At 33.8% G+C, this 7,158-nt stretch overlaps 1 pseudogene; it reads left to right on the top strand.

Annotated features, from left to right (window-relative positions):
- The first annotated feature begins 2,174 nt into the window (after positions 1 to 2,174).
- LOC101430393 (small ribosomal subunit protein eS7-like) lies at positions 2,175 to 2,754 on the top strand (annotated as a pseudogene).
- The last annotated feature ends 4,404 nt before the right edge of the window (positions 2,755 to 7,158 follow it).

Genomic DNA, 7,158 nt, shown 5'->3' with positions numbered 1-7,158 from the left:
TTCTTTTATTGAAATCAGCAGTCTTATCATTTCATTTCATTCAAGAATAGAAAGACCATCATTTTATAGTGTTGGCAGCTTTTCTGCTTCAGAGATTCTGTAATTTAGCTAGCTACTCTAATAGGGTTATATTTCATGTATGCTGAATACACCCTTTCTGCTTGTGTTACTCCTTAGAGAACTCACAGACAAAATAAAGTATTTTATTGCATAAGAGATGGCAATTGCATTGACCATTAACCTCAACAACTTGCAAAGGCTAGAGAGAAGCTTATAAAACTTTGTAGTCAGGTTTAAAATAGTACAAGATGTTTGTTCAAGCTGAAGCACTGATATATAAAGAAATTCTTATAGTCACCTTCCTAGTGAGTAGACTTATCATTTCAAATTCAAAGTGTATTTTGTACATATAGGAAAGGAAAACTTTTTTTCTAGTGTTAAAAGGGATTTTGGCTTTTGCATTCATCTGCAGAACATGAGGAAAAATTGATTCATATGCAACAATATTGCATCAGATATTCACAAGGTTCCAATTAAGGTGCAAATAAATTTTTTACAAATATTAAGTTGCCTGTGTTTAGTTTTAATAGAACAATATTATAAAAGCACAGATACATGCATTCCTTATGTAACTGGAAAATACGATAATTATCAACAGGTAAATATATTATTTAAACTTATTCAGCATAAAATAAGAAACCATTTTTAATTATAATATCCTTTAGACAACTAATACCTATGTAATTTCTGCTTTATGAGCAAAGGAATATATTAGGTTTTATCTGCTTTACAAGAACAAGCAATTGATATTATAAATGTTTTTTCTAATTATACCATTTTCTAAGTACAATACACATGGATATTAGTATTTACTTTAAGAGCTATATTAAAATAGCTTCAAAAGAAAAACTGAAATAAGACTTTAACCATTGATTAATAAACTCTTAGCAAAAGTAACTATAATAAGGGATTTTATATAATAAGGACTAAGGGGTTTTTAAACAGCAACTGTTGGCTAAAAGAAAATAATTAGAGAATGTGCTTTTATGTTCACCATACAGCATTACAATATTGAAGCTTATAAGTCAGATTATGCTCAAATAAATAGAAACTCAGTAACCTGATATTTCCTCACCAGCATTATGATACTCACATGTACATATAATAGAACCTTTCGTTACTCTTTGGAAGAAAAATCAAATTTGACAAAGAGCAGGATAAAAAGGTACAGAATGAGAAAATAACTAATTAATTAATTATCTTATATAGTATTTTAAGATATAATTCTCCAATCTAAATTGTCTCAAAAATCTGAATAAAATGTGACAAATAGCAAATGGTAGCTAAAAAGCAAAGTGGAAGAGTAATGTTATAGCTGCTTGAGGATATTTACCAATCATTGTAACAAAGAAGCATGGATTTTAAAAGCTGCTTTGTGAATAGAGAACTGTGCTTTGAAACTAAAAATAGTTTCCAGATGAAACTGAGAACGAGGTATGAAGACAATTTGTTAGCAGGGCTATACTCTAGGTGAAGGGGTGGACTCTAACATCCACTCAATCATCAAAAAGGAGATGACAAGAAAACACTGGCTGTAAGAGCCTTTTCCATACATAGGTCAAAAGGAAAGTTTGTACAAGACATGATCTTCCTTTATGTGACTTTGGGGGTTTAATGTAAAATCTATTCATATTGAAGTGGAAAATCCCAAATATATCAATTTATATTACTATCCAGTGAAAGGTAAGCTCCATGATGGCAAGTATTTTGATGTTGTTATTTTCAATGTTTACTAATACAGTCATATATTACAAAACAGTTAATGCCACACAGCAGTTGTTCAATAAATACTTGATGAATAAATTAATGAATTAAATCCCAAGCTGGGAAAACAAAGAGTAGAAATCTGAAGGTATTTTTAGACAGGTACAGTCTCAAACAAATCTCTTATGATTCTCACAAAGGAAACTGTCAAATCTGAGTTTTAATACAAAAACTAAATAATAATAATTATAATTATAATTATTATTTACCACTCTCAGGATTAAATCATAAAAGTCAGGTAATAGAATAATTAGATAAAAAATAATAATAAAATAGTCCACCGTGAAGATTTGATGAGTTCTTGTGAATCTCAACCTCTTCTTAGACCGGTGTTCCATCAGAAAAAGGTCATGTTTAATTCAAGGGCAAAGATCCTGAAGCTCAATGGTGAAAAGCCAGATACATTTCAGTCTGGCATTTCTCAGGCTCATCTTCACTGGAGATGAACTCAGACCTAAAGACTCATTTAAGGGATTTGAATATAACAGCAGCCAAGGAAACTGAAGTTGGTGGTGGTTGGAAGGCTACTGTAATCTTTGTTCCCCTTCCTCAACTGAAGTATTTCCAGAAAATCCAAGTCCAGGTAGTATGTGAATTGGAGAAAAAGTTCAGTGGAAAACATGCTGTCTTTATTGTTTAGAGGAAAATTCTACCCAAGCCCACTCGAAAAAGCCATTCAAAAATTAAGCAAAAGTGTCCCAGGAGCTGTACTCTGACAGCTGTTCATAATGCAATCCTTGAAGACTTGGTCTCCCAAGTGAAATTGTGGACAAGAGAATCGGTGTAAAACTGCATGGTAGCTGGCTTATAAAGGTTCATTTGGACAAAGCACAGAAGAACAATGTAGAACACAAGGCTGAAACATTTTCTGGTGTGTACAAGAAGCTCACTGGCAAGCATGTTAACTTTGAATTTCTAGTTTCAGTTTGAAGCCAAAATGACTAAATAGAAAAGTATCACTCTCAACAAAATAAAATAAAATAAGCATCACAGAAATGTTCAAAGGTATGAAATGTGGACTTAAAAATGCAAATGAAAACATTTAGAAACTAAATGATAATCTTTGAACTTAAAACTAGAATAGCTTATGTATTGATCATTTTGAACAATATTCCTGCTGAAACAAAGGAGCAAGATGGGAAAAAACTTTTAAAAGATATCCATAAATACGGAAATGGTCATTCCTGCCATTTGATGAAAATGACGAAGAATCGAAAATCAATGACTTTCTCTGACTTATCATGTTACAAAGGTTACATCAAACCATTACCCTGAAATTTCAAGAGACAGGCAAAATAAGAGTCACAGCAGAGATCTGTCTCCCTGGATCAGAAGCCACCTGAGCCATAAAAGGATAGGAACAATTGAATGATAATTTTGACAGCTTACTGGTGGTTGAGTGTGCACTGGAAGAAGAGAGAGAATTCCTGGTGGCCTCAAATTTAAGGCAGGAGTCAAATTTCTTGTACTTTTCTCTAGCAAATGTACCAGACTAATAGTGAAGAGCTGACAAAAATCTTCTCATAGTCTGGAAAAAAAAGGGATAGAGTAACCATCCTGAAATATGTTCAAGCAATTCTATAAGGAAGACCTATTCTTCAGGGAAAAAGACTTTTACAGAGCATAATCCTATCTCGATAAGTGTATTTCCCAATTACTACTCTTTCCCATCCCCACCAGACTTCCTGTCTTACCTGAGGGAATAAAACAAAAAAACAAAAAGCAAAAAAGTATAAAACACTTGTGCAAGTCATGACGCAGAGACTCAGGCCCATTACAGTAATGACATTTAATTAGAAAATTAAATCCTTCCTCTCCCTCACGGCCTACACCCTTACCAATAGGCCTCCAGTAATAACTAGGCCAGAAAATGAAAAAAACTGCAAAAGGCAGATTATCTCTAAGGAGGAATCAGTTGAGAAGGCCACAGTCAACAAGAGAGACAAAAATAATTATTTCAGAGGAACTGAAAACATTTGGTTCCTACTCACAGAAAATATTTACCACAGACCTATCAATATAAATCCTCATACTAAAGGCCTATTCTTCAGTTCTTATTACCCAATATATTGTGCCCAGCTTTCATCCAGAAATGTATAAGGAATTCTAAAACTCCAAAAAAAAAATAAATCAGTTCAAAATGAAAGGAAGTATCAGGATAAATGCAGATATAACACATATGTTGTAATTACTATACAAGCAATTTTAAATAGTCATGTTGAATACGTTAGAGCTTTAATAGAAAAGAGTAGACAAATGCCCAAACAAATGCACAATTTAAGCAGAGAAATGGAAACCCTAAGGAGTCAAAAGCAAATGCTTGAGATCAAAAACTCTAACAAAAGTGAGGCATGACTTCAATGGGCTCCATGTCCAGTAGACAGGACATGAGCAAGGAGAGAATAGTGTCTCAGGGAAACATCAATAAAAGCTCCCTAAACTTAAATCCAAAGTGAAAAAGTAGAACAGGACATTCAAGAATTGTGGGACAATTTCAAAGGATATAACTTACATAATCAGGAGAGCAGATGGAGAAAGAGAATTTCCCAAAATTAATGTTTTGACAACAGACCATAGATCCAGAAAGCTCAGAGCATAATAAGCACAACAAATATAAAGAACTGCACAAATGAATAAGGACAGACACCATACCTACAGACGAATAAGGGTAAAAAATATAGTATATTTCTCTTTAGAAACCAAAAAAACAAGGTAAAAGTGTAGTGAAACATTTGAATTACTGGGAGAGTGGAGCCAACAGTAAACAATTCAATAGACATCTAAATTATGCTTCAGAAGAGGACAAATAAAGATGTTCTAGGAAGAAGAAAAACTAAAATTTACCCTCAGTAGACATACCATGTATCAAATAAGAAAAATAAATTCTGGGGAAGAAAAATTCTATAGGTCAGAAATGAGTATCCACATAAAGGAAGAGGACCAGAGAAGAAATAAGTTGCAAAGTAAAATAAAACCTTTTATTTTTCTTACTCATAATTATTCTAAAAGATAAGTTTGTTTAAAGTAATAATAGTAACAATGCATTTCATAATTATAGAATATGGACAAGTAAAACTAATAAAAGCAATATTATAAAGAACAAGAAGGAGAAACTAGGCAAACTCATAAAAGGTCACTCCACTACCTATGGAGAGATATAATGTTATTTGAAACTGGGCTCAGAAGTTAAAAATTGTATATTGCAAACACAAAAGTCCCAGGAAAGATTGTTTTAAAAGAGGCATATTGGGAGTGGATGTAGTTCAAGTGGTTGAGTGCCTGCTTCCCACATATGAGATCAGGGTTCAATCCCCATTACCTCCTAAAAACAAAAACAGAACAAACAAGCAAACAAACTAATACACCAACTTGGGGAGCTGGACTTTCTCAGAGTGCCTGCTTCCCACTTATGAGGTCCAGGGTTCAATACCCAACCCCAATACTTAAAAAAATAAAGGGGGGGGGCATATTGATGGGCAAAGAGATGAAAGAATATGGAATCATATAAAATATACCATAAAAACAGCGAATGCAGAAAAGTCAAGGGGGGTGAAGAAAATCAAATGCAATGAATAGTAAACAGCTGAAAATATTGTATATATTAATTCAACTATATGAATAATCACTTTAAATATGATTTAGATACAAAAATTAAGAGAAAGATATTATCAGAGTGGATAATAAAAAAGACAAATTATATTTGTCTATATAAAACCTACTTTACATATAAAGACTCAAATAGGCAAAAGTAAAGGCCTACAGAATGAGTCACCATTATAACACTAATCAAAAAAGCAAAGTCAGGGTAGCAGCATTAATTTCAGAAAAAACATACTTGAAAGAAGATGAATTTTCAGGGATAAATGGAGTATTATGTGATAATATGGAGTTCAAGTCTACAAAAAAAATAAAAAGAGTAAATTTGCTTCCAACTACCAAGAATATCAAGATAAAAAGGTAGAACCTGACAGAACTACAAGAATAGACAAATCCATGATTATATTTAGAGATTTCAACACTCTTCGTTGAGTAATTCAAAGATAAAGTCATTAGAAATTCAGTGAGGATATAGTGACCCAAAGTAATCTATCAATCAACTTGATCTAATTAACATTTATAGAATACTCCATTCAACAATAGCAGGGTACACATTCTTCTCAAGTGCACATGACACATTCACTAAGACAGAATATTTTTAGTCCATAACAAACATCTTAGCAAATGCAAAAAACAGAAATAATAAAATAATGTTCTCAAACCAATGTGGAATTAAATAACAAATGATAGATAGGTAATTTTCAAACATTTGGAAATTAAACAGCACACTTCTAAGTAATACATGAATCAAACAAGAAATCTCAAGGGAAATTAAGAACAAATTTGAGGTGGATCCAGGATGTCAGAGTAGGGAACAGCAGACTGTACTCTTCCTCTAGAAACTGTGGAAAGGTAGGCAGGCTTGATGGGCATAAGGGGAGCTGGGGTGGCACAGGGTGACAGGTGAGGGTAGTTTGCATTGAAGTGGTCCAAGCTGGTCACCAGGGAAAAAGGGAGCTACCCAGCTAACCAAGGAGAAGAAGGGAGGGCACTACCTAGTCACAGAGAAGAAGGGAGCATACCAGCTAGCCAGGGAGAGAGCAAAACTGCCCATCTAGCCCTGGGGAAAGGAGAGTCACAAAGCAGGCCCTGAAGGAGATGGAGCAGCTGAGAAGCAATCCCACAGGTGGTCCTGTGCCAAGCTTGTTTACGGAAGGGGAGAGCTGGGTGAGCTGCTGAGGGTCCTAAGGGAAATTAGCCAGAAGTTTTTGTTGTTTTTCTCCCTCTCTATTTTCCTATTTCCTTTTTTTCCTTTCTTTTTTTAATCCAGGTACAGGCTGTGGGGTGACTGATTGGCAGGTACAAGCAGCTGAAGAGGAGTAGACTAGTGAGTTGCTGGTAGCCTGAGAGGGAGGCTTTATTTTATATTTTTTATTTTATTTTTTGTGGGGTGATAGATTAGCCAAAACAGGTAGCATGAGAGGAGAAGCCTAGAAGGTCCTGGTGTGCTGAGAGGGAGAAACAGATTTTTGTTTCCTTTTATTTTGTTTTCCTGTTTCTTTTTCTCTTCAATCTTATATTCATTTCTTCTTTTTTCTTCATTTCTTTCTTCTCTATGAATGTTGTCTTTTCTCTTTTCCTTCTTTTTCTTTTTCCCTCCTTTTGTCTTATTTTTAAATTTATTTTGTCCTCTTTTTTCTCTTTCCTTTCTTTTTATTTTTTCTTTCTTTCACTTTTGCTCATTTCTTTTCTTCCTGCCTGCCTTTCCATGTTTTGCTTTTCATTATTTCCTCTCAC

The sequence above is a fragment of the Dasypus novemcinctus genome, chromosome 12, assembly GCF_030445035.2.
Source record: "Dasypus novemcinctus isolate mDasNov1 chromosome 12, mDasNov1.1.hap2, whole genome shotgun sequence".
In the NCBI taxonomy this organism is placed as follows: Eukaryota; Metazoa; Chordata; class Mammalia; order Cingulata; family Dasypodidae; genus Dasypus; species Dasypus novemcinctus.
The sequence above is the reverse complement of the archived record's forward strand: the minus strand, read 5'-3'. Positions and strand labels throughout refer to the sequence as shown.